We start from the raw sequence: 26,944 nt of genomic DNA on the forward strand, positions 1-26,944 counted from the left end.
TGGAGTTTTGTAAGACTACAGACAAACAATGGCACATAAGCACTGTATTATTTTTGGTAAAGTTGTTCCCGACAGAAGTATGGGTTAACAATTCTGAAACCACTATACATGTGGATCAGACAATTAGGTAAGTGTCTGGTGGATGGTGGGAGCCGGTGTCTCGCTGTTTGAGTGGGAGGTTACAGAGGAAGCAAGGGTGCAGGAAGGGGAGAATGATCCATGCAATAGTGGATTAGAGGGGAAGGCATCATGTGGACTAACATTTAGCATAATACAATATGGAGATAGAGACATAGATATGTGTTATATTAGAGTTCTCCAGGGAAAGCTAATTGTGCGTGTGTGTGTGTATGTGTGTGTGTGTATGAGTGTGTGTGTTTGTGTGTGTACATGCACATAAAGAGACAGAAAGATTTTAAGGATCTGACTTCTATCGTGATTGTGGGACCTGGTAAATCTGAAATACGTAGAGCAAGCCGGCTGGCTGGAAATTAAGAGAAGAATGGATGTTTCAGTTTTAAGTCTGAAATTTGCAGGCTGGAAACTCAGGTTTCTAGCACCATAGCCTAGCTAAGCTGATATACAAAATTAACCATCACATGGATACACACATGGGTGAGCATCCACGCAGATTTCCTTGCTCTGTCCACTAAGAGGGCCTAGAAGCAAAAATGCCCAGTAGCAATGAGCATCCCCAGCACCCATCCCCAGCTCCCCACTCCCAAAGTGGGGAGTTGTGCTTCATGATTTCCTTCCAAAGAGTGCAGTGTGGAAGAGTAACTATGGCAGAGACATCTGACAAGCACTGCCCCAGCCGGGGGGTCAAGGTCAGCATCCACAGTGATAAGCCACAGTGCCATTCTCAGTAGCAAACGTGGAATCAACTTACGTGCCTATCAATGGTGGATTGCATAAATAAAATGTGGTTCATATGCACCATGGAATACTATGCAGCCATAAAAAAGAGTAAAATCAAGTCCTGGGCAGCAACATGGATACAGCTAGAGGTCATTATCTTAAGTGAATTAATACAGGAACAGAAAGCCAAATACCACATGTTCTCACTTATAAGTGGGAGTTAAGCAATGGGCATACACAGATATAAAGATGGAAAGATGGAAACAATAGACACTGGGGACTCCAAAAGGGGAGAGAGGGGACAGGAGTTGAAAAACTCCGTGTTGTATTCTGTGTTCACTATTTGGGTGACGGGTTCAGTAGAAGCCCAAACTTCAGCGTTATGCAGCATATCCACGTAACAAACCTGCACGAGTCTCCCCTGGATCTAAAATTTAAAACAACAGTGACAAATTATGTCAGCAGCAAACACCCTTGATGTGACATGATGAGAGATCTTCCTCTCCAAGACACACTATCTTCATCTTATCATGAGACAGACATCGGCCAAATCCCAGTTAAAAGGCATTCTACAAAGCACCTGGCCAGCAGTCTTCAGAACTCTCAAGGTCACTGAAAACAAGGAACATCTGAGAAACAGCCACAGCCAACAGGAGCCCAAGAGACATGACGATCAAATGTCATGTGATGTCCTGGAGCTAGAAAAGGATGTTAGGTCAAAACTAAAAGCATCGGAATAAAGCACGCAATTTCGTTAATATTAACACATCAACATTGTTCATTAGTTGTGACAAATGCACCTTACTAATGTAAGATGTTAGTAACAGAGGAATTGGGGTGGTGTGTGTCAGAGCTCTCTGTGCCATCTTCACAATAGTTCCATAAATCTAAAGCTCTTCTAAAACAAAAAGCTTATTTTTAAAAAAATGGATTGGAAGCTTTGTGTAGGGAGATGTGATGGATGAGCCAGCATTTTAATTAAAGTTCCCCTTCACTGTCTTTTCTCTGGGTCTCTTCAGTTTCCCTGGAGAAAAGTCCTCCCACTTCTGTCCTGAGGAGCCCAGGTTGGCTGCTGGTATCTGGGCTGCTGCCTCCTGGGGAACCGGAGGGTCTGTGTCTTTGCTTCACAGGCAAACGTTCAGTCTCCTGCCCCGTTTCAACCAGGTGCCTCCCTTTTCTTGGGATGCACCTGCTGTGCCTGCAGGGCCTCTCTGGCTCACCCTCTCTTGGGAGTGAGCCTGCACCTCCCACAGGCTGGGCTTGAGGGTCTGCATTCCAGCTCTGGGGACTCAGTCACTTTGCTTCTGCTCCAGTTCCCTCTGTAGGATCCGAGGGCCTTTCCTTGAAACCGTCTGCCCTCCAGGCCCACAGGGTGTGCTGTCAGTCATTCTACAGCATCTCCTCCAAGGCTTTGACTGATTCATTGTTCATTTGCTTGTGTTTTTCTTCGTAGGTTTTGGAATTCTCTATTTACTAATGATCATTTTGGTAGGATTTTGGGAGAGAGTGAAAATCTATGAAGTGTTTAATCTGCCAAGTTTAGCTGGAAGTTTCACTGAGCCTTCCACCATGCTCAAATGTCTGCAGTAAATCCAGGGCACAGTTTTTCCTGCCCTAACGTCCTGGGGGATTAGCACGGTCCTGAGGCTCTTGACAGACATAAACTCATCAGAAAATGTGTAGGAAAAACACGAGAGCTGATCAAAGTCAGTCAAAGATCAAAGTCAGAATCCCAGTCTCCTCAGAGCCCTGGATTCCGCTGGAAACCCATGGTCCCATTACCTGGAAGGAGGGACGAGGACACATGGGAGTGGCTCTGGGCATCAATTGGTCCAGGCAGGAGTCGGCTCCCCAACCCCCATGTCTGAACTTTTCAGGGCCTAAGGGAGCCTCATTACCCTTTCACCATTGAGAAGTGGCCAGCGCTCCTCCTGTTCCCATTGCCCCTGATGGACCCCTGGAGCTCTGGGGGAGGCTTGCCAGGGTCACCCAGACAGTCCCTGACCCACTTTATCCTGACATATGAGGCTTCACCCCTAGAGGAAATAGGAAAAGAAAGTCAGTCCCATGGGTTTCTCCTCACACAGAGAAAGCTAAATGCTGTCACTCAGGCTCAGTGTCCTGATGGGCTTGGAGGCTTTGAAGAAAAGCTTCCAAAGCCACGATGCCTCCTGGAGTCTTTGCTGCTCAGGGCTCTGTCCTTCCCTGGGGCCTGAAGCACTCTGTGTAGAATTCTGCTGTCTGCTGCTGGTGGGCCATGGCTGCCACTTCACTTTACGCAGAGAGACAATCTGGCCAAGCGAGGCTGGCCTGGGACACACCCACTGCGCAGGAGCCTGTGGGAGGCAGGGTGGCCCCCTGGGGCAGGGCTGGGCATCAGTCTGAAAGGCCTATCTTCCAGCAATGACACCATCTCGTACTGTCAAACATACAGAAAAGCAGGGATCCTCTAACAACCTTGCAGCTGGGTAGCTCTGCTGTCTCCTTTAGCCCCATGGGGTCCTGGGAGGTGGGCATGAACCACGCGGCTCTGCATCCTTGCTGGGTGGGGCAGCAGGTGCAGATGTGGGCAGACTACCAGGAGGTGCAGGGTACTGATGGCACCATGTAGAGACCCCTGAAGGGCTGGGGTGCCCTGGGTGGTCTCTCTAGGGGCCCAGGGAGCCTGCTCAGGTCCTGACCTGCTCCTGAGAGACCATCAGAGCCTCCGCCTGAGAGGACCCTCTCCATGGAGTTCACTTGCGCTTCAGTGCCCACCCCTCTGCCGGCCACTCTGTGCCCAAAGCCTGACTGTGACAGCATCAGGGGCTCCAGTGCCCGAGTGGTCCCTCAGTTCATCCAGGGTGCTGTGCTTGGGGAGGGGAGGTGTTCCTGGCTCCTGTTGGATGGTCACCTCCCCTGTGTCAGGTAAGCCACCCCTGCCCCCACTGCCCTGGTAGAGCTGCTGCTGCCACAGCCTCACTGTTGACCCCTTGAGCCTGCCTCCCCTGCGGGGCCCCACCACACTCCTGAAGGGCACTGCACATTCCTCCTCTGTCACTGTGTTCCTGCACTGATATCAGCCCTCCGGTGTCGGTAAGGCACTGCCCATTCTGGGAAGGGACATGGAGGTGCTCCTGGAGGGCAGAAGGCCCTGAGTGGCAGGCCTGGGGGCTCCGGAAGGAGGAGGACTGTGAGTCCATGAGAGAAGGTCACAGCTGGGTGTCAGGGCCAGTGGCTGCACCAGCACCAGCTCCCCACTCACCTCCCCACAAAGTCCAGGCCTGGTGCAAGTTGGAGAGGGGTCTCAGCGTGCCCAGCAGCCAGCTCTCTTTAGAAGAGGCTGTCTTCTTGGCTTTCCGGTGGCCTCCCTTGTCTTTTGTCAACCTGTGTTATCTGTTTGTCAATAACATCAATGACACAAATCTCAAGCCAGGGGCCAAATTGCAGCATCTGCTAGGAAACCCGTCTTTCTGATGCCTGCCCCTTCAATGAACTCTGTCTAAAAGGAAGGAGTGCAGGAGCCTGGGAACTCAGAGGGCCGTGGCATTGCCTCCTATGGGGTCCTTCTCGTCTGCACCCCCAAGTGGATTGTGGGGATGCCTGGCTGAGAGGGTGCCCCACAGGTGTGCTCACACAAAGGGATCCCTGCTCACAGAGCACTGGAAGGATGAGGGCTCAATGGCTTGGGAGGCCTGGGCTGGCTGTGGGACCCAGGCCCTGATGCCTCCACCAACCCCAAACTAGCCCCCACCACCCCTGGCTCTGTGATGCAATCTTGGCTGGCTTGGGGATGTATTGGAGATGTACTGGGCTGGGCAGCCTGGACCCAGACTCCCCCTAGAATCTAGACCAAAGAGGGGTGGGCACTGAAGTACTGCCCCGTGGAGGGACTGGGGTGCTCCTAGGTGAGGCCCTGAGGCTATAGAGCCTAGGCAGGGGCTCTCAGGAGAGGGCATGTGGTCAGTCTGAGATGGACCAGGCCACTGGTCCCGGAATGGATTCTGGGGAGCGCTGCACCTGTCTGGGAACCCCGCAGGTGGAGCAAAATCCCAGGCCCTGGGTCTCCCAGGGACTACCCTGCCCTGGACTGTGGTGAGTCCCGCATGTCTCCCGGAGACACCAGCTCCCATCTGGGTGGCCAGGTGTGCTCACAGGCATGGGCCAGCACAGGGTGTGGCAGAGAGATCAGCAGGGAGAGAATTGGGGACTGCAGGTCTTGATGTCTGCTGACCTCCACCCCTCTGAAGGGAGCCTGACTCAGGGCTTCTGGACTCAAAGGAGGGCAGGCAGCACCCCCAGGATGTCCTGGGCCTGTGTGAAAGTCCCCCTGGAGCTCCTAGGGGTCACCAGTGTAAGGCTGGTTGCGTCACTGGGAGCTCGTGCACACCACACCCCCCTCACCGGGAGCTCGGACGCTCCCCACTCACGGAGAGCTTGGACACACCCCCCTTCCTCTTGGGGAGCTCAGACGTTCCCCCCTCCCTCGTGGAGAGCTCGGGCACACCCCCTTCCCTCTCGGGAGCTCACACGCTCCCCCCTCCCTGGCGGAGAGCTCGGACATACCTCCTTCCCTTGCCGGGAGCTCGGACACACCCCCGCCCCGCCCGGGAAAAAAGCCCCGCTGGGACCTACCTGATAGCATTTTGTCCCATCCAGGCCCCACTTCCTGCCTACCATTTTGTCCTATCTGGGCCCCACTCCCCACCATTTTGTACCATCCGGGCCCCACTTCCCACCATTTTGTCCCACTCACCTTGGGCACAACCAATCAAACACCTCCACTCCCTATAAAACCCCACGTCTGAGAGGAGTCCGTGCGACTTCTCCGGCCCATCCTGTCGGGCCGCAGAACCTCGTCCGGGAGCCTGAATAAATTCCTTCGCATCAGATCTTCCTGTGCTGGCCTCAGTTTCTTCACTTTAAACTTGGTGAGAACAGACCTTACAACCAGTGCTCAGCCGGGCGAGTGGCACACTGTGGCAGCTCCAGGGAGAAAGGTGCACTGGACCATGAGGCTAGGCAGCAGTGCTGCAATCAGCAGGAGGGCGGGAGAGCTGAGGGACTCAGAGGTGGACATCCTATGTGGTTTGGCTTGCAGGACCTGGGGACCCCTCTGACACTAGAGGACATGCTGGGGCTGTGGACAAGGATCATGGATTGGGCAGCCCTCTTAGGCATCTGAGGCATGCTGTTGACACGACCGACATTGGGGGCTGACAGTGCAAAGCAGCCACAGCCCAGCGGCCAGCTCTTGGGCAGCTGTCACGGACAGGCACAGAGGTCCTGGCTGGGGTCCTGAGAAGCTCCCAAGAATGGTTTCTGTGGGTCCTGGCAGCCGGGCTGTGTCTCACAGCACAGATGCAGGCCCTGGATCCCTCCTGGGCGACCCGGGAGAGCTTGGGCACAAGTGGGAACTGCAGAGGCACTAAGGCTTCAAGGCCAGGGTCTCACAGGCTGCATCATCTGTATCCCCAGGGTTCCCACTTTCAAGAGACACGCCTGCTGGGCCAGGTGTGGCGTCCTGGGCCAGGAGCCTCTCGGCATGTGGTCCTGGGCTCTGGGCTCTTCAGCTACAGGCCAAGCCTGGGGCCAGTTGTCCGTGGCCAGGACTGGCACAAATCTGGTCCTTTCGTGGAGGTCAGAGTTCCAGCTGCTCTGCTACCAGGTAATGCTTATCTGGTATGCTGTGTCTGGCACCGTGCTGGGCTCTTTACACCCGAGAGGAGACTGCTCTCACAGCACTGTTTTACTGCGGGGAGACTGAGGCTCACTGAGGGTTTGTGGCATGACCCAGGCTGCAGCACCTTGAGTGTCTGAGTCAGATTTACAACCCACTGGCTGGATCGACAGCTCAGGGGGCCTCTCTCCACAGTGACATAGACTGCAGGGTCACTCCCTCAGCCCACGGCTGTGGACCTCATGGCCCCCTCAAGTGCTGACTGAGGAAGTATGATCATCCCGTGCCCCCATAAGGGGCCCTGCCTGGAAGCACAGGGAGCACAGGTGCTTCCCGGGTGCAGTGGCCCCGAGTCACGCCACACTCTCAGGCTCTGCATTAGTTAAGGTTTTCTAGAGAAACAGAAGCGATAGGATGCATGTGTATTTATTAAAGGAGATGGATGGTAAGGAATTGCTTCATGAAATAGTGGAGGCTGAGAAGTCCTTAGATCTGCAGCTGGCCAGCTGGAGCCCCAGGAGTGCTGATGGAGTTTGTCCCAGTCTGAAGGCCAGGGGCTCGAGACCCATAAAGGGCCTGTACTTTGGTTCAGGTCTGAAGCCTGGAAAAGACCAAGCTCCCAGCTCAAGGCAGCCAGGCAGAATAAATTATCTCCCACTTGGCCTTTGTGTTCAGTTTAAGTCTGTGATGGATTGGATGGGTCCACCTACTCTGGAGAGGGCCATCTGCTTTGCAGTCCATGAATTCAAGTGTTAACCTCACCCACAGCTGCCCCCCTCACACACCCAGCATAATGTCTGGACAAACATCTAGGCTCCCTGTGTGCCAGTCAAGCCGACACATGAAATTAACCACCGTGGGCTCTGAGATACCAGGCCCGGGAGACCCATATCCTCCAGCTTCTGCTGATGTGCCCTGGGGTCCCTGGGGACAGGCTCTGGTTTGGTGGCTGGAGCTGCAACCTGAATGGGGATGGGGCCACTCAGCGTTATGTCCCCTGAGCATGTCCTTCACATCCGGAGACACCCTCCTCCTCTGTAAGTGGGCTGTATTGCCTTAACTGATGACCCCTGTAGTGGCTTGGACAACTGGCCCCATTGGAAGTGACATGAAGACCCCACCCAGGTGTGTCCATGTTATCTATGACCAGATGAGGATGCTGGGGCTGGGCAGGATCAGCTGACTACCCAGGATCCTGTGGCCAGTCAGAGGCACTGCTGGGATCTAAACCCATGTGGTCTGGCTCCAGAGGCCACACTCCTACCCCCAGGCCATCCCACTACCAGCTCCTCATGGCTGTTTCTGAAGGTGGTAGAGGGACCCACCAGCCCAGGTCCCCAGGACAGTCTGGACTTTGTAGCAGGAAGCTGGGGAACAGCAGGGGCCTCCGGGTGGGAAGAATGACCCTCTCCTAGCAAGACAGAACCCCGTCTCTCACTAGAGCCCAGCTGGGGTTAAGCTTGGGGTAGGGTGCCCAGGACATGCGATCAAAGGAAAGCTGGAAAGCCCTGAAGGGGGAAGGATCCCTACACATGGAGAATCCCTCATACAGAGACCCCAGACTCAGTATAAGATCCCAGACAAAATGGCCTTCACACACTGCCTGGCTCCTTCCAAAATCAATACAGGCTCTTAAAATGCTGAAATAGTTCTGGTGCATGTTGAAATTTGTTGGACTGAGTTTAAAATCCTAGGATGTGTGTGTGTGTGTGTGTGTGTGTGTGTGTGTGTGTGTGTGTGGTGCTGAGGGTACTGGTGAGCTTAGAGAGGCTCCAGTCTTAAATAGGAGCCTGGCTTGGAGAGGCCACCTGACCACCAAGAACAGCCCATGTAATTTTGGAGGGTGGTTTTGGGATTCCTGTTCCCATGCCCCTGAGGGTCCCTGAGGGCTCAGGACTGAGGGGAAGAAGCTGCTGGGATGAAAAAGGTGCATCCCTGGCAGGGAAAGGCCAGGCCTGGGTGGGCTTCTGCTGAGACCCAGCTCCACACACAGTTCATACTGCCTGTGCCTCAGAGATGAGCGTATCTACCTCCTGTCATCCAGTTGAGGCCTCAGGGCTCCCAGGGAAATGAGCAGGGTCCCCCCAGGCCCGGGACACCAGGACCAGCCAGGCTCTGGCCCCACCCCTCCTTATGCATTTCTGCCCTCCCAGGCTTCCCAGAGGCTTCGTTACCATCTCCTAGAAACCAGCTCACTGTTGACCCAGCCTTGTCCTCAGCAATCATGGCCTGGAAACCATATTGCATGTGCTGGAGTTTTCCCTCTGGACACACAGGCTCTGTAAAGATGGTTTAGGCAGTTCCCAACTTCGCGATCACAGCAGGTCCTGGCAGCCCTCCCTGGACCGTCCCTAGCCTGGGTTAGGGGTGGATGCCAGTCTGAAAGACCCCACCCTTGGGAGGGTGGGTCAGAGCTGTCCTCCTGGAGCCAGGCTGGAGTGGGCCCTGCAGCCTCCAGGCAAGTGCCTTTTCCTTTACAAAGCTGGTAATGTGCTCTGGGTCACTCACCCTCGGAGGCTTCTCTGCTTCGTCATCTAGGAGTCGCCGTCTCCAGCGGATTCTCTGTGTCTTTAAGTCTAGTTTGGGGATTGGCCCAGCCACACCAGCTTTCTTCCCATCCGTGTTTACACTCCATGACCTTCCACACCCTCTTGCCTTCTATCTTTCTGCACTTCACTGTGACCTTTGTAGGCAACGTCTGACACAAGATTTTGCTTTTATGTCCAATCTGACAGTCTCTGTTCGGTACATTTACGGTTACCATTTTTACTGGATCTAGAAGAATTTATTTCCAACACTTATTTTTTTGTCTGGGCTTCTAGATTTCCATTTTCTCTCTCCTTTCCTAACTTTTATTAGAAAGACTCAATTTTCTGTATTCCTTTTCCTCCTCCCAATGGCTCAGAAGTTATGGTAGGCGGATTATGGCTCCTGCAGATACACGCATGTCTAATCTGCAACCTGTATGGCAAAATACGTGGTCAAGTGAGGGACCCTGAGAGGAGGAGCACGTCTTGGGCCATCCAGGGCCCTAAATGCCATGTATCCTATAAAAGAGAAGCAGAGGGAGTTTTGACCCAAACCTGCACAGGGGCCAAGGCCCTGTGAAGATGGAGCAGGCCTTGGAGAGATGCGACCCAGCCCAGGAATGATGGCAGCTGTCAGAAGCTGGAAGAAGCCAGGAAGGCTCCTCCCCTTGAGCCTCAGAGGGAGCACGAACCTGCCTCCTCCACACCTTGATTTCTGTCTTCTGGCCTCCAGGATTGCAAGAGAATACATTTTTGTTGTTATAAACTACCAGACTTGCGGTAACTTCTTATAGCGGTCACAGGAAGCTAACACAGAGATCATATTTTCTATTTCTTTTACTTTAATAAATTGTCCTAAAGTTTTAACATGTGTGCTAGAACAGGCATACTCCTTGCGTAGACACAGCCAGCGTCTCCCCCTGCTCCTCACCCAGCGCTTGGCATGCTGGGCTTTGCTGTTGGGAGTGTTAGCCTCACCCTGTTTGTATGGCCATGAATTGATTATTACTTGTATTTGAATTGTTAAGACTTTATTGGATCTATCTGCAGATTTACCAACTTTGCTCACCATTGTTTCTTTAAAAAGCTGTTCTTATTTTAGCAAAAGACATACAACACAAAAATGCCATTTTAACCATTTTAAGTGTATAATTCACATTAATTACCTTCACAATGTTGTGCAACCATCACTGATATCTACTTCTGATCATCATCCCAAACAGACAATCTGTACCCATTAAGCAATAACTCCCCATGCTCCACCCCTAACCCTTGGTAACCTATAATCTACTTTGTCTCTGTAAATTTGCCTGTTTTAGGTCTGGAATCCTACATATTTGTCCTTTTGTGTCTGGCTCGTTCTACTCAGCATAATGTTAAGGTTCATCTTTGTTGTGTGTGTCAGAACTTTGTTCCTTTGGATGGATGGATCATATTCCACTGTGTGGCTAGGGCACATTTGATTTATCCGTTCATCTGTTGGTGGACATTTGGGTTGTTTTCATCTTCTGGCTTTTGTAAATGATGCTGCTATAAACTTTGGGACACAAGTGTTTTTTGAGCTCCTGTTTTCAATTCTTTTGAGTATATACCTAGGAATGGAATTATTGGGTCACAATTCCATGGTAACGCTACACTTAGCTTTTTGACGAATGACCACACTACTTTACACAATTATACCGCTTTCCATTTCCATCAGCAATGCACAAGAGGTCTACCTTCTCCACATCCTTGCCAGCAGTTGCTACTTTTCGTTTATCTGATTGTAGCCATGCCAATAGGTGAAGTGATGGTGGCTTTAATTTACATTTCTCTGAAGATTAGTGATGTTGAGCATCTTTTCGTGTGCTTATTGGCATTTGTGTATCTTCTTCAGAGAAACATCTATTCAAATCTTTTGCCCATTTTTAAAAAATTTTATTTTTATTTATTTTTTGAGACAGCGTCTCACTCTGTCTCCCAGGCTGGAATGCAGTGGCATGATCTCACTGCAGCCTCTACTTCTTAGCCGTAAGTGATTCTCCAGCCTTAGCCTCTAGAGTAGCTGGGATTACAGGCATGAGCCGCTATGCCTGGCTAATTTTTGTATTTTTTGTAGAGCTGGGGTATTACTATGTTGCTTAGGCTGGTCTTGAACTCCTGAGCTCAAACAGCTCTGCCTGCCTTGGCATCCCAAAGTGCTGGGATTACGGGCGTAAACTACATGCCCAGCCTGCTTATTTTTAAATGTGGTTGTTCTGTCTTTTTGCTGTTGAGCTTTAGAAGTTGCTTATATATTCTGGATATTAAACTGTTATTGGATATATAATTCACAAGTGTTTTCCCCCATTCTGTTGTTGTCTTTTCACTTTCTTGATAACGTTGTTTGATGCACAAAAGTTTTAAATTTGAAGCCTAATTTATCTGTTTTTTTTTGTTGTTGTTACTGTCATTCTTGCTTGTGATTTTGATATAATATCTAAGAATCCATTGCCATGTCCAAGGTCATGAATATCTACCACTATGCTTTCTTCTAAGAGTTTTATGGCTTTTGTTCTTATGTTTAGGGTATTGATCCAGTTTGAGTCAATTTTTGCCTATGGTGTGACGTAGGGGTCCAGTTTCATCTTTGCATGCAGAAATCGAGTTGTCCGGGCACCATTTGTGGAAAAGACTGTACTTTCCTTATTGAATGGACTTGGCATCCTTGACAAAAATTAACTGACTTTGAATGACTCTGATGTTACACCGTTGATATATATGTCTATCCCTATGTCGGCTCCACCCTGTTTTGACAGTTGAGCTTTGTAGTAAATTTGAAATTAGAAAGTGTGACTCCTCTGACTTCATTCTTCTTTTTGAAGGTTGTTTTTGCTACTTGAGGCCCCTTGCAATTCCGCATTGATCTTATTCACCCACTTGGGTGGCCCAGTTGTGGTTGCCTGCAGTACTGTGTTGAGAGAGATCCTGAGGACGCATCTGAATTTGGAGGGGCAGGGGCTGCCGGTGACTTCCAAGGTCTGTCACAGGTGGAAGGCAGGATGCTGTGGGGTAAGCACCAGCTTTGCCGTCCACCCCATGTACACAGAGTGGGGAGATGGAGGTGCAGGGAGAAGGACAGGGCCTGCAGGCTCTGCCTCCCAATGCAGGCCACTTCTAGGTAGCAGCAGATTCCGGATTCTGTGGTGGGGGCTCCATCCACCCTGAGAGTACGGGTTAATGTGGTGTTACATATTGCATGAGGCTGCCTGCTGATGAAGCACACTGGCGAATCTTGCTTACAGGCAACCTCTCCTCTGAACTCAATGCCCAGAGGAGCCCATTAGCTGGGCTCAGCAGGTCGATAGGCACCTGGGAAGGTCTGGGGGCGTTGGCGCAGGCTGAGGCTGCACTGCCACCCTGAAGTCTTTGTGGGAGTTTAGCTCAGAGGCACAGCCTTGTCTGAGACCACCTTGGTCACCTGTTCTGGGAAGCAAAGCACAGCTGTGTCCTGGACAGCAGTCCAGGGCCAGGCACGGTTGGGGCCTCACAGCCCCCACCGTGCCTGGACCTACATCCCCTCTGGTGTCTCCTGCTAGCCTGGGTCTGGCTGCCCCAATCACCCACTGAGCCTCACCTTGCCTGAGTGAGCTCAGATAACGTGCACAGGACCCTCCTAGGGGTGGCCGACATGCTGACACTTGGGACTGGTCTTACCTGGGTGGGAGGAGAGTTGGATAGGTATGTCAGCCTGCAGGCTTTGTTTCATCCAGAACTAGCCAGATGGGCCTCTGCGACCCCCAGAGCAGCACGAGCTCTCATGCGCCCAGACTGGCCACATTTCCCAGGGTGTAATTGCATTTTTCCTGGACCTGTTTGGATGAAGGGACAGATGCAGGCTTATTGGGTGGTGCCATGGGCAGTTCTCGGGTCCCTGTCCATCTCGTGTCCCCCAGGCCTGCCCTCTGTCAGCTCCTTGGAGTGGCCCCAAGGTGGTGTCCCCAGGGGCACACCCCATACAGGCTGGTGAGATGTCTGCAGGGCAGCAAAACAGACCCATGGTGGGGATGCCCCATCTTCCGCTTGTAGATGCTCCACCATGCACCAGGTCTGGGCTGGCTAGTGTGAGGGGTGACAGGCTGGAGCCTGGCAGACAATATGGCCAGGAATGGGGTCTCCTTCTTCCTCTTGGATTTGTGACTCCAACTCAGGTCCTACTGAGACTGCAGTTTTGGGGTTCATCTATTAGGTGGGGGTCTCTGAGCTGCTAGTGCAGAGGAAGTGAGGTTGGCCTCTGAATCCTGTGAGGCTGGCCCTGGGGCACAGAGCACACAACGTGTGAGCTGGAGATGCAGGGAGAAAGCCTGCAGCTTGGCAAGGCAAGTCTCGTGCTGCGGGTGGCAGGAGGCAGCTCCTCCGAGGGCTGAGTGGCGCCCACAGCCTCTGCCCCACAGCTCTGGGCAGCTGCTCCCCATTACCTAGCATAGCCCCTGCCTTCTTCACCTCTCAGCTTGGTCTGAGCCTTCGTGCAGGGTGCAGCCCACTGCTCTGTCACGGGCCTGTGCCCAACGCAGGGGCCTGTGGGCCTCCTGCCTCAGATTGCCTGGAATCACGAGACCCAGCGGCAGCCTCTGCCCTGCCCTGCCCCTCCCTCCCAGCATCGTGAAATGAGTGCACATCGGTGGACATAACTATGCAGGCTTTTCTCAGAGGGTGCCCTGGGGCTTCGTGAAAGCAGATACCAGCCCTGGACTGGCCATCACGTTCCCCAGGCTCCAGATAGGATCATAGCCAATAAAAGTGTTGCCATATTTCACTAAAATGAATTACAGAGGCCATCTGGCTGGAGGCTGCAAAGTGAGACACGAACCTTCCCCATGAGGCCTCCGGCCCTGAGAGTAGAGCCTGGCCTGGTGAGGAGGGAGACCCTGGGACAAAGAACGAGGGCTCCACAGGGCAGATGCCACAGCATGGAATCTGGCTGCAACCCTCATGCCCTGGCTGTGAGGTTGACCTCTGGGGAGGGGCTTGCTCAAGCTGGTGGCAAGGCTGGGGCCAGGCTGAGGACCCGAGTTAGGCCAGCCATCTCTTTGCTGCCTGGCCTGGGATTCACTCCTGGTCGGAGACCTGGTCAGGGTGGCACCTTCATCAGGGATGAGTGTGTGTGTCACAGGGCTGTGAGTGCCTGTAAGCAGGCAGGGATCTCTCCAGCTCCTTGGGCCTACAGACAGTGGGAGGCGAGGTATAGCTGGTCCCCTGAGGCTGGACTGAGCACCCCAGTCCTGCGCAGGCCACAAGAAGACCAGGTTTTATCCTGGAAGCTGCTATTAGCCAGTACTTTGAGGGGCAATGACAATGCTCGGGCCTCAGGAAAGCACTCTCTGGGCCCTTCCCCACAGCTGTGTGGGCAGCACTCAGCACAGAGCGGCAGCAAGTCAGGGCTGGTGGGGCTCAGAGAGGACTTTATCCCTCCCCAGTGTGCCCCACATCCCCCCATATAGGAGGGTTCTAAGATTGGTGTCTGGAGGGTAGGCCCACCGCGGAATCCTCCCTAGACCTCCCACCCCTGTCTCCTTCCTCTGGGCCTAGATCTGAAGCTTCCATCTTCCCCTGGCTGCCTCCCCTCCCAGCCCCTGTGCTAATGGGAAAAGCATGCATTAAGGCTGATGACAGGAACCTCTGAGGAGACACCTTTTGATCTCGGGGCAGCAGGAAGCAGAGGGGTCAGGAAAGGGGCAACCTCTTCTGACACTGGCACTGAGGAGCTCCAAGTCTCCCGGCCCGGGGTGGCAGGCGGGGTCAGGCTCCTGGACTTGCATGGGGCTGTCTGCAGGGGAGGGTGCCCCAAGGGTGCTCAGCAGGCCCCAATATGCCCTGGCCAGTCACAAGGACAGGTGCCACTCATTTTCCAGAGTCCCCCCTGGAATTCTTGCTGCCCCTGCAACAGATATGTCTTCGGAAGACCACCTTGGTGAACAGGCTGCACGAGTTAGAGGCCATAAACTTGGGCTGCCCTGCCTGCAGGATCCCTGTGGGTTCCTCAGAGGCACCTCCTCAGCTTCTTTCTCATGAAAGTCGAGGCCCTGCCCCTTGTCTGAGGCCTGCATGCCCTCCTGAGGCAGCTCGTGTTGGAGGAGGCCCTCAAGGTGGCCTGGAGGAGCTTGAGGACCCAGACTCCAGGCTGCGGGGCCCTGAGGCATGGACCCCAAGATCCCGGGGTGCTCCTTTTCCTCAAGGCGCAGTGCCACATGCAAGCCTCCCTCCCTGTTCTCTCACCGAAGCTCTGTATGAGTGTGATGACAGCACTTTGCCCAGCTGGACAGCGGCTGGATGGAGGGGGGTGGCGGCCTGCAGCCCTCTGATGGTCCTTGTCACTCCTCAACTTACCTGACCTGTCCCAGCCAGTGGCAGCCAGGAGCGGGTTGGAACAACATGGGGAAGGGATGCTGTGAGGTGGGGCACCCTTGGAGTCCTCTGGTGTCCCTGAAATCATGGCCAGCACAGTGACTCCCTCCTCCCCACCGCCACCCCCAAGGTGAGGTTCACAGTAGGGTGACCAAGAAGACCTACAGGGCCAGGAGGGACTGCTGTGCACCTGCTCTGAGAGGAGCTTGCCCACAGCCCTGGACTGCCCTCATGCCCATGGAGGAGTGAGTGTTCTCAGGGGAAACCTTCCCCAAGTTGCCAGGCAGGGCCCAGCACCTGGACCTCCTGAGACCTGGGCATGAGCCTCACCCACCCTGGTCCAGGGAATGCTGGACACGAGTGGTCATGGGGGTGGCCAGACGGACAACCAGAACATCAGGATCAGCAGAGAAAGATAAGAAGATGAAGAGAAAGGGAAAACAGAAGCCAGCAGAGAAGAAACAAAGAAACCGACAGAGAAGGAGGCAAAGACAAGAAGAACAAGGCAGAGAGGAGGAGGTATGAGGCAGGAGCCACGGCGAGAGAGGCACGTGGAGTGAGCCTGCATCCGGTGCAGAGCCGTGGCTGGGTGCAGGGCAGATGACGTGGACTGGTGGGTGGACACTACCACGGCCACTTCCTAGCCTGTCAGAGACCCTGTTCCTGTTAGGTGCTGAGCATTTCTGAGGGGCTGGCATGTGACCTGGGGTCTGTGGTTTGGGATCTCTGACCCTGTTCTGCTGCTAGGCATAAAGCCAGGGCTGTAGGGGCCTCAGAGGCCAAGGCCAGAGCTCATTTCACAAAGGCAGCCATGGTGACTAGTGGGGAAGGGGGTTTGGGACCCTGCCCCAGGCCAGGTGCACAGCCACAGGCTTACAGTGACTGGCAGGTTGGGCCCAGGGTGGATAGGAAATCTCCAAAGGCAAAGCCATCTTGCTGAATGCCAGGGCTGGTGGGTGCTCCGGCTGACCCTGATGACTCCCTGGCCTCCTCGGGTGTCTAGATGAGGCCCCTTTAGGGAGAGTCCACAGAATCTGTAGCAGCGGGTCCAGCTTGCTACATGGTGGGTGATGCTAGCTGCGACACACATATTCAAGGAGAAAAGTGCTCAGCCATCAGCTGGAAGGCTGGCCCCAGCCCCCAGTGTCTGGGTGACCCTGCAAGGTGGAGTGGGAATGCCCATTTGGTAGGGTCTTTGGGAGAGTGAACAAGAGGGTGCGCACCGAGTACCCCAGCTCCTGCTCCAGGAAAAGCAGGGTGACCAAGGGTCTCTAGGGCAGGCCTGAGCCTGGGGTGCTAGGCCCAGAGTGGCTGCAGAACCCCCGCCAAGAGTATCTGGCCGGTGCGCTCCTAAGTCGATACCCTGGACTCCAGGAAAAGGAGGATCAGCAAAACCGGGCAGCTCGGTCCCTGCAGAGAGGCAGAAGCAGCATCCCAGGAGGAAGCACACGGCCATAAACGGAGAGAAGAGAGTCCGGCAAGACCAACTAATGGTCCTTCAGTGGGAGAGGCAGTCAGCTGGAATTCACAGGCCGGCTTCCAGATCGATACTTGTGTGCTGATTTGCTGAAGAGGCTTTTATGAAGTTTAAGCAGAGTTCATTGTTAAATACTCTTATGTACAAAGGATGTGGGCAGCCATATTAATTTCTTTTCTTTTACAGATCAATAATTACATTGCTGATTTGCTTAAAAGGCTCAGGTCGAGGCAGGGGCGAGGGCAGCCCATCTCACTGCTTCAGGGAGCTGAAGCCTCACATGACAGAGGCTGGGTGACAGGGGACAATGGTTGGCATGTGGCAGGCATGTGGCTGGTCCTCTGTGGCGGCCAGGTAGGGTCTTCTCCAGCCCCAGGGTTTGCCTCTGAACTCCGTCCCCTGTCCCTGAAACTCTTCTCTCTGAGCTGAGTAGACACTCACGTGATCTCAGGGAGCTCTCCTGGCCTCCTCTGCTCTTCTCTACATGTCCAGCCTGCAGCTCTGCTCGGAGGAGCTGGGAGAGGAGACCCTGCAGGAGCTCCAAGCAAAAGACCTGCTAGAGGAGAAGGGAGTGGAGAGGTCCAGATGGCTCAAGGCTGGTGCCAATGCTGCTCTCAAGACAAGAACAACAGAGAAGCTGGGACTCTGTACTCCAAGCAGGTGTCACCATTGGGCCAGTGATCAGCCACCTCACAGGGCCCAAGGCAGCAGTTGTGCACTGATCTTTTTGGCTGTGGCTGTCAGCCTTGATGCTTCCTCTTTGATGCTGTGACAGGATGGAGCATGACTGGTGTATGGGTGCATGGTGGATCAGGCAGGGCCCCGGGTTTTCCCATGATTGCCTGTGTGTTGCTGCCTGCCAGAAACCCCTGGCTTTGTCCAGCAAAGTGTTTTCATGCCCAGGAGCTTGGGAGGCTGACACAATAGCCCTGCAAGATGGGAGCTTGGCAGGCTTGGGGTGCTCACTCCTGCCTCTGGAGTAGGGTCATAGGCTGTGCCCACTGAAACAGCCTGCAGGATTCTCTGCTTGTCACCTCATATTACCCCTGCTCAGAGGCCACAGTACACATTAAAAAAAAAAAGAAGAAGAAATGACAGTGTGGCCAGCAGCATCAATTAATGTCTTTCATCTGGATGGTCAGGAGGTTCCCTTGCCCCAGCCAGGACATGTATCATGTATGATGGTCGTGGAGGGAGCTGGATCTGAGTTCAGTGGTGAAGAGTGCTGTAATTGATTAATAATGTCTGCCACGGACAGGGCAAGGGCAGTGGTGGCTCATGAGTCATATATTTTCAGCCTCACGTGGACCATAGAGTATGTTTGGCACTAAAAGCCCCATATGGATTGAGATTTGCAGAATCTCTTGGAAAGAAAAGATGCATCCTGGCTAAGTGACTCCTAGGGTCTCTTGCCTGACCCTGCACATGTACACAGGTGCACAGATGCTGCCTGGAGGCCATTATGAATTCTATTTCATCTAATAGCCTGGTCAGGAAATGGAAGGGTATATTACAGATCATTAAGTGGGTGAAGGAATTTGACAACCTTTGATCCAAGTCGGTAAAATAGATGGCATGAATTAATTCCCTGACTTGTGGAGAGAAGAAAAGTCATTCTTCAATGGTAGTGACAAGCAAGGAGTTCACCCCTTGTGGGACAGATTCTGGGGAAGGCATGCAGTAGATTCCCTGGGAGTGAAGGGCTAGGATGCACGAAGTTGAAGGCAGGTGTCTGAGCCCCAGGCTGCCCCTCCAAGCCCCTGCTCCAGTCAAGGTATCATAAGAGGCACTGATGTATCCCTCACTTCCCCTTGGCCAGGGGAGAGCTCTCAGGAAATGTTCACCAAGGCCAGGGAACAGCCCTTGAGGGAAACATAGGCACCAGGTACCCCTGAGGGCCAGGCCTATGTCCCTAGGACTGACCCCTGGGCTCATGCCTCACTGGCCCTGCAAGAGGGCCAGGGACGGGGGTCAGGGCAAGAATGTGAGGTCAGGTTCACAATGTCCAGTTACAAACATGCCCACCTAGACATCCAGCAGGTATTCAAAAGGCACTTGCCCTCATCTCCCTCCACATACACCTGCCCCTACCCCACTCCAGCTGATGGCAGCTCTGTCCTCCAAGTTTCTCAGGCCACAGGTCCTGGCATCTCCCTGGGTACTGGCTTCTCTCATCTCCTGCACCCCATGCACCAGCGGGTTCTGTGGCCCCAGAATCTGACCCCCTCACCTCCTGCCCACCTGCAGCATCTCTGCAGTGGCCCATTCTGTGCTTTTATGTCCACTAGCACTGCAGCCTGTCCTCCTGTCCTCTGCTTGAGACAACGGGATCCTCTTGAGATGTAAGTCAGAACCCGCTGTGCCACCATACTGGCCATGTGCTGCTTTCTTGAGCACCTCACTGATTAGCCAGGGACCTCTAGCCAGGGCCTTGACACTGGTGCCCCCTACGCCTGGCATGCTCTCCCCCAGGTGTCTGCATGGTTCAGAATCACCTTGGCAAGTTCTGTCCTCAGTGAATGTACAGGCCCTCGGGGACAAGGGTTTTGTCTTGTTGTCACTGCTGTGTCCCAGTGCCCGCTTTAGGCTGATTATCTGTGCCCCCCATTCACATGTGAAAGCCCAAACCCCAGCGTGCTGGCAGGGGGTGAGAGGACTATGGGAGGGAACTAGGTCGTGAACCTGGAGACCCCACAAATGGGATTAGTGCACCTATAAGGAGGAATCTGAGGGGGATAATCTCACTCCACCATGGGAAGATGTCATTGTTAAAATGTGCGCTCTGAATGAAGAGACCCCCAAACAGGCTTTGTGTGAGCAACATGGCTGTTTATTCATCCGGGTGAGGGTAGGCTGAGTCCAAAAATGGAGTCAGTGAAGGGCGGTAGGTTAGAAGTTGGTTTTATAGGTTGTGGGGAAGGCAGTGGAAAGTTACAGTTAGGGCAGTTTTTTGCAAGCTGGGAGGGGGTTGTAGGGTGTGGAGGCACGAGGTTGGCCAAGCTGGGAGGAGGTTGTAGCATATGGAGTCACAAGATTGGCCAAGCTGGTTACAAAGTCCAATGGCCTAGTCAATTGAGGCTGGAATAAGAAACAACAGAGAATGTCTCAAAGTTAAGTAGGCGCCACAGGGGTTGATCATTTCTTCCTCTTTTCATGATCTTCCAGCAACTTCGGGTTTTCTAATTCTGGAAGGCCCTCCAGAGGTGTACGTTCAGGTCACGGGGGTCATCATGCCATCCACAGTGTGGTCAGACCTTACCTTTGTGAGAGGACAGCTGGATGAAAGCCAGGAAGAGAGGCCTCATCAGTGCCGACCCCGCTGGCACCCAGTCCAGGGCTGCTGGCCTCCAGAACTGTCAGAAATGACTGCTTAATCCAGCGTACCCTATCTTGTTATAGCAGCCCGCAACAGGGCCTGACAGGCAGTGGGACCTCAACTGGTATGTGCTGAATAAATGAAGAAGGCTGGGCAGTCCAGGCGGTGTGAGCCCACAGGCTGCCGGAGGCTGTACTCTCTCTGGCCTTGGAGAAGCCCCTTGCTCAGATGAGGAGCACACCCAGGAGCAGGACCTTTCATGGAATGTGGCAGGTGCTATGGCAGGCCCAGGCCCAGGGAGTGGCATGACGAGGAAGAGGTTCCTGGGCAGAATCTTCCTGAACGGGTGAGTGATGTCACCTGGATAGGACGCGGGGGTGGGGAGGAACCATTCCCCTGGAGGGTGGCACTTGCCAAGGCTAAGTGTGAAGCCCCTGGGCTGGAACAGGATGCTGCAGGGGGTTCACTGTGGCTGGGCCAGGGCTGCCTGCTGAGGGAGGTTGACCAGGAGATGGGTCCAAAGCAGTGGGGGTTAGTCCTGGCAGCGTGTGCAAATGTGCTGGCATCCCGGAGCCTCACCGTCTCCTGAAGGCCTTGGAAACACAGTGAAGCATTTGTGGGAAGGTGTGGCGTCATCGTTTTTGCATATAAATCGTTTTGCATGCAATAGTTATGTTGGTGGTGGGTGCAGTACCATGAGCAGGCAGGAAGTGGTAAACTGAGTCAGCAGAGGGTGAGCAGAAGTCAGGGAGCATGTGAACAATGTTCTGAGGGTTTCCAGCTCCTCTTCACCAGGTGTGTGGATATGAACATGCTCCGTTTTTCTCTTATTCTCAGTGTCTTCACCTGTAAGGTGGACTGATAATGGGAATGGCTCCAGGGCAGACTGATGTTAGACTAGGTGGGTGTACAGAGCACCTGCTGGAGCCCGAGACTCCCAGGCAGACCCTCTGCTCCGTCCACCCGTGTCCAAAGGAGCCCAGTAAAAGTGCATCTCTGAGTCTGTGCCTCGCCTCAAGCTCACGTCCTCAGCCTGCCTGCTAATAGCTCAGTGAGGGCAGAGCCTTGATGGGGAACAAGACCTTTCTCGAAAAACACCCCGTGCTTGGCTGAAATGTGCCCTTAGTATGCAAGGATGCTGGGTCCATTAGCGTCAAGAGTGCACCGTCATACCGCTGGAGCAATTGTTTCTCAAATAGAATTACTTCCTCCAATTATCCTCTAAAGAGACAGGCCCGGGGATATGTGTGTGAGGTGCCGGGAGGCCAGAGCCAAATCCAATCAGGGACCTGGCTCTTGGGAGATGGGTCTGCACTGGGGTTCGTGTGGTGTGTAAGTGGGGACCCTTGGGACCCTGAACAAGGCCACTTCTGTTGCTCCCCCAGCCCCCACTCCACAGAGATCCCGAGTCCCAGTCAAGAAAGGGGTGGGCCAGGCAGAGCACAGAGATCTTGAGTGAGGGAAGACGGCGGGCAGACTCTCCGGGAACCTCTGTCTCAGTGCCCTGGAGACATTCTGCTCCAAGCAGAGCTGGGTGTCCATGGCCTTACGGCCCTGCGTCATCTGCCCTCCCTGATGGCATCGTACCAGGCAGGTTACGCAGCTCCCCATGAGTGGAGTAAAGAACCATCACACCCAGCATGTCCTGAAGACCTGGTGCATCCCACACCTGAGCCCTGGGAATGGGCATGATGATCCCGTCTTACAGATGAGCAGGCTGAGGCTCAGAGGGCCGTCTGGCTGGCATGGCTGGGCACTGGGCACCTTGGAGGCCCTGCTGTAGGCATGGGGTGTGTAATGGTGGATGAGACCAAGTGGAGCAGCTGGCGTCAGGCGAGGGGAGATGGACCAAGGGCATGTATGCAAGCATGCGAGTCGGCTCAGGGTTAGCGTGTTACAGAGAGGAGCTCTAGGCAGGAGTTGCTGCAGCCAGGCCAAAGGGAGGGCCCCAGGGACAAGATCTGCATGGAGGGAGGAAGGTGACCCATGGGAATGCAGGATAAAGGCTTCCAAATAGAAGGCATAAGGCGTGCAGAGGCCTGCCATCTTCCCTCACTCGCGGTCTCTGTGCTTTGCCTGGTCCACCCCTTTGTTGACTGGGACTGGGGACATGGGGTGAATGTGAAGAACCTGGTGAAGCGGCAAAGGCTGCATGTGGGAAGCATCTGACAGGTGAGACAGGAGATGAGACTGGAGGGTAAGCAGGGGCCTGCTGGGGTTGTGTAGAGGAGGGAGACAGCAGATTTGGCGTGGCTGCCATGGTGGATACTAGTGAGACCAAGCTGGCAAGCATGGACCCAAAGCACACTCCAGAAAGTTCTGCTGCTGTGGGAAGGGGCAGGGTAGGGTTGGGAGACTTGGGGGAAGTCGTCTCCAGAGAACTACGGAGGATGACAGCTGAGGGTATGGTGCCAGGGAGGGAGCCAGGTGAGAAGGTGCCCGGGTGAGGAAGGGTCAGGTGGGGGTGCATCCAGGTGAGGGCAGAATGCAGGTGAGGGTTGCCCAAAGTCTGAAGATGGGCAATAGGGCATCCTTGCATTAGGTGGGGGGTGAAAAAGCAAAGGTAGGGGGTCTCAAATGGTTTTATTTACTTATTTAGAGAAAAGGTCTTGCTTTCTTGCCCATGCTGGAGTGCAGTGGCATGACCTTGGCTCACTGCAGCCTTGACCTCCTGGGCTCAGGCAATCCTCCTGCCTCAGTCTCCCAAACAGCTAGGACTACCATTATGCCTGTCTAATTTTTTTTAGCTTTTATGGAGATGAGGTCTCACTTTGTTGCACAGACTGGCCTCAAACTCCTGAGCTCAAGTGATCCTCCCGCCTCAGCCTCCTGAGTAGCTGGGATTATAGGCGTGAGCCACCATGACTGGCTCATTTTTCAGGTTTTTTTTTTGATAGAGATGATGTCTTGCCATATTGCCTCAAGTAGTCTCCACTTTCTGGGCTTAAGCGATCCTCCTACTTTGGCCTCCCGAAGTGCTGGGATTACAGGTGTGAGCCACCACGCCCAGCTCTCAAAGGGTTTTAGACCCAAGCAGCAGGAATGAGCAAGTGTAAACAGGGAGGAGATCTGGGTTTTGTCTTGGAACATTTCTGGCCCCCAGGTACCAGGTGCCACAGGCGTCAAGCAGGCTTGGAGTGTGTCATTGGTGTGTGGGTTGAGGGTGTCGCCGTCATCGGCCCATGGTGGCACTGGCTATGCAGGGGCTAGATGACAGTCCATAAGGGGCACAGGACAGAGTTGGGATGCCCCGACTTTCCTGGTGAGGCAGATGGGAGGCATCTGCAGAGGAGTGGGTGGGAAGGCTCTGGGCTGGGCCGTCTGCAGCAGGCGCTGGTCAGGGCCTGGCTCCCCACAGCTTGGCTGGGCCTGGGGTTTCCTCCAGGCAGCTGCACACACCTCCCTGCCTTTCCCTGCCCAGGGGACTCAAGGACATACGTCCTCTTAGCCTTCTGACCCCACCAGGGAGAGGCCCTGTGCCTGCTGTCAGACCAGAACATTCTGGACTCTGTCTCCTTTGTCTCTGGGTCCCCTAGCACTTAGCAAATCATGGGCGCTGGGAGTGACGGTTGCATTAAATTGAATCACCCAGGGCATGTTTTTATCTCGCTCCTGCTCAGAGCAGGCTTGGCTCCTGTGGCGTCTGAACCTGTAATTCAGTGAGCGGTGTTCTGTGGGGCTGAGAGGCCCAGCTATCAGATTAGGATCACAGTCAATATCTGTTTTATTGTCCTTCCACACCAGCACCGGCCACGTGATCGATCGTCCTCCCCACAGCTGATAAGGAGGCTCTCTGAGGTCAGACGGGCCCTCAGGCGCCCTAGCAGAAGCACCCAGCCTCCTTGCTCCAGAAGCTGCGCCTCCTCCAGCTTGCCTGCCTCCAAGCTGCCCAGTGACTCTCAGGAGGGGAGGAGCTGACGTTCCTGCACCCGAGGTGAGTAACGCTGGTGGAGACACTGATCTGGGGGCCTGTATGGGAATGAGGTGGCCCTGGTTACATGGCACAGAACACCAGAGCATGACACTGTCTACTGTCTGCCACCCCCGGGGGCTTCCCAAGCAGAGCTGAGTGAAAGGCACCTGGTGCCTCTTGCTCTCATGTGTCCCTTGTCACCTTTGGGCTCACACCTCAGCACACTGCCCAGAATGGCCCAGCCTCCACCCACAGGTCATCTTTCCTGAGCACTGTGGGGCCAAAACCTGGCTGTCCTGGGGTGCCCCCAAAGGTGTGTCCTGCCCTGGCAGGGTGAGGAAAGGTGGGTGAGCCCAGGGTGAAGGGGTCAGCAGGGTGAGCCATCATGTCCCTGCTGCACATGGCGCTGTGGCTCAAATGACCCGGCCGCAGCATTGGCAACCGGGGGTCACTGCAGCCCACTACGCTGCAGTGCAAGGACACACAAGTGCACCCTGTTCCACATTTCTACTTCACTCGAGTTCAGTTTTCTGCTTCACCCTACACCCAACCCGCTCCTGGCTGGTCAGACCTGCTCTCCTCCCCGGAGCAGGAGCTGCGCCCTCTGCTGTTTGTCCTGCTCTTTCAGAGCCAACACTTGCCCTGTGGCCCCTGTAGCCCTGGGTGCAGGTGGCAGCTGACTGGACAGGGCCCCTGCCCCCCACAGCTCCTCAGGGCATACCACCAGCAGAGCCGCAGAGGACGCTGGACCCGCCACTCAGTTTTCGTCAGTCCTCAGAGTGACTCTGAGAGAAGGACACTTTCATTCCCATTTCACAGATGAGAAAATCAAGACTCAAAATGTCCCGGTCCCTTTCTACAAGGCCTCACCTTGTTCGCTCCCACAAAGGGCTAACCTCTTCAGGAGGACCTGGCCCTATGGTCAGAGCAGTGGGTGAATATTGGCTGTGGGGCACCCAGAGCAGGTCCTGTCATCTGCTCTGTCCAGCCTGGGAGCTCTGGAAGGACCCTGTAGCCTGTTCACCTCCCGAGCTAGCTCCTTTCCAGGCCAGCATCCTGGCCCCTGGGCATTCCAACAGACATTCAGCACACAAAAGCAGATGACATGCGGGTGTCCCTTTCCTGGCCCCTGTGTGGGAGGGGAGGTGAGGGGCATTTACCTGAAGTTTACCCGAGGCCCGCCTTAGCCCCTGCGAAGCTGCCCTGCTCAGAGGTGAGGCCCCTGCACGCTCCAGGGTGAGTGGCTGCTGAGTCTCACCCTCTGCTTTGTACTGGACCTTTGAATTTGGATGGCACCGGCCATCCTTCACCCAGGCACTTAAAAGACACAACTGGGTTGCCCAGCCAGGGAGTGTGGACTCTTCCAGCCACAGGGATGGCAGCAAAGAGGCAAGACCTCCCTGGAGCTCACAGAGAGGCCTGGCCTTTCCACCTCTCAGCTCCGTCCCCCTGCAGAGGCCCCTCTTCCCACTCCTGTCCCCTCCTCATGCTGCTTCTCACACTGGAACAATCATGTCCATTAGTTGTCATAGCAACTGAGGCAGGGCAAAGTCATCCTCTAGAAGGGGCCCTGTGCAAATTATGGCATTACACCAACTTATTGCCAATCTTTTTAATTAAAACATTTTGCTTTCAACTTGGCTAATGGCAGAGATCAGTAAACAGGGGAGATTGAATTACTGATATTGAAGCTCCCCCAGCTCTTAAAAGGCTTAATTACTGGTGGGACCACAGAGAGGCAAGGAGGGGCTGCCAGCGAGTAGGTGGGCCTGACCCACCAGAGCTGCGTGAAGGTGATCAAATGGAGCTCCAACACTGGAAGGAAACACATTAAAATTTTTTAAACTCGAAGGACAGAATGAGCTACTGGAGTTATGGCTACAGTTCTGTTTCCAGAAACTATGTCACGTTGCTGGCTGCTGAATTTCTGTTTAATAATTAAATTGCCTGTTTGACACCTGGAGCCAGAACTGGGTGTCCATGGTGTGGCTGACCTATAAGCAGGGACCCCACTTGCCCAGAGACCCAGCCCCTTACCCAGGAGGGAAGGAGGGGAGGGAATGCTGCCCCCACCCAGGCAGTTCACACCCTCCTGACAGGAGCCCAGGATGGCTTCCCCTCAGGGTATCTGGCAGCTTCACAGCAGGAGGTACCCTCTGGTGAGCCCCATTTAGGGAGGAAAACAAAGGCCCCTAAGAGCTGAGTCTCCCTCCGCCAGGGTTACATAGGGACTAGAAACCAGCCCTTGCCAAGGCTCCTTTGAGAATCATGAATTTCGCTAATTACAGTCCTCTTTCCTCTCTTCCAGGTTACCTGATGCTCAGGTAGGAATTGCAGCTATTTTTAAACTGAGATTTTCCACAAAGTAAAATTGCTTTGAGTATGTGTGAGTGCGTGGATGTGATTGTATGTGTAGTTGAGTGTTTATGGGTGCATATTTGTGTATTTGTGAGTGTATATGTGTGAAAGCATGTTGTGTATATAAGTATGCATGCATGCGATGTATGTCATGTGTATGTGTTCATATGTATGTATATTGTGTGTGTGCATGCATGAGTGTATAAGTGCATGTGCATGAGTGTGCAAGTGTATATGTATGAATGCATGTTGTGTGTATAAATATGTATATGTGTGAGTGTGTGAGTGCATGTCATATATGTGTTTTTTTGTGTGTATTGTGGTATAAGTGTAATATATGAGTATATATGTGTTTGTGGGTGTGTATATGTGAGTGTGAATGTATACCATTTGTACACATGTGAGTGTGTAAATAAATATGTGAGTGTATGTGTAAGAATTGTGTGAGGTGTATATTACATGGACATGAGCA

General features: G+C 53.8%; 1 long non-coding RNA gene across 1 annotated transcript; it reads left to right on the forward strand.

The window, feature by feature from the left end:
- Window positions 1-23,995: 23,995 nt before the first annotated feature.
- On the forward strand, window positions 23,996-26,504 carry LOC135269118 (uncharacterized). Its single transcript, XR_010337433.1, has 3 exons — window positions 23,996-24,135; window positions 24,934-25,210; window positions 26,423-26,504. It is a non-coding gene; the product is annotated as an uncharacterized LOC135269118 (long non-coding RNA).
- The last annotated feature ends 440 nt before the right edge of the window (window positions 26,505-26,944 follow it).

Source organism: Aotus nancymaae, unplaced genomic scaffold (genome assembly GCF_030222135.1).
Source record: "Aotus nancymaae isolate 86718 unplaced genomic scaffold, 86718_ANA_hifiasm-v0.15.2.pri h1tg000049l, whole genome shotgun sequence".
NCBI classification, from domain to species: Eukaryota; Metazoa; Chordata; class Mammalia; order Primates; family Aotidae; genus Aotus; species Aotus nancymaae.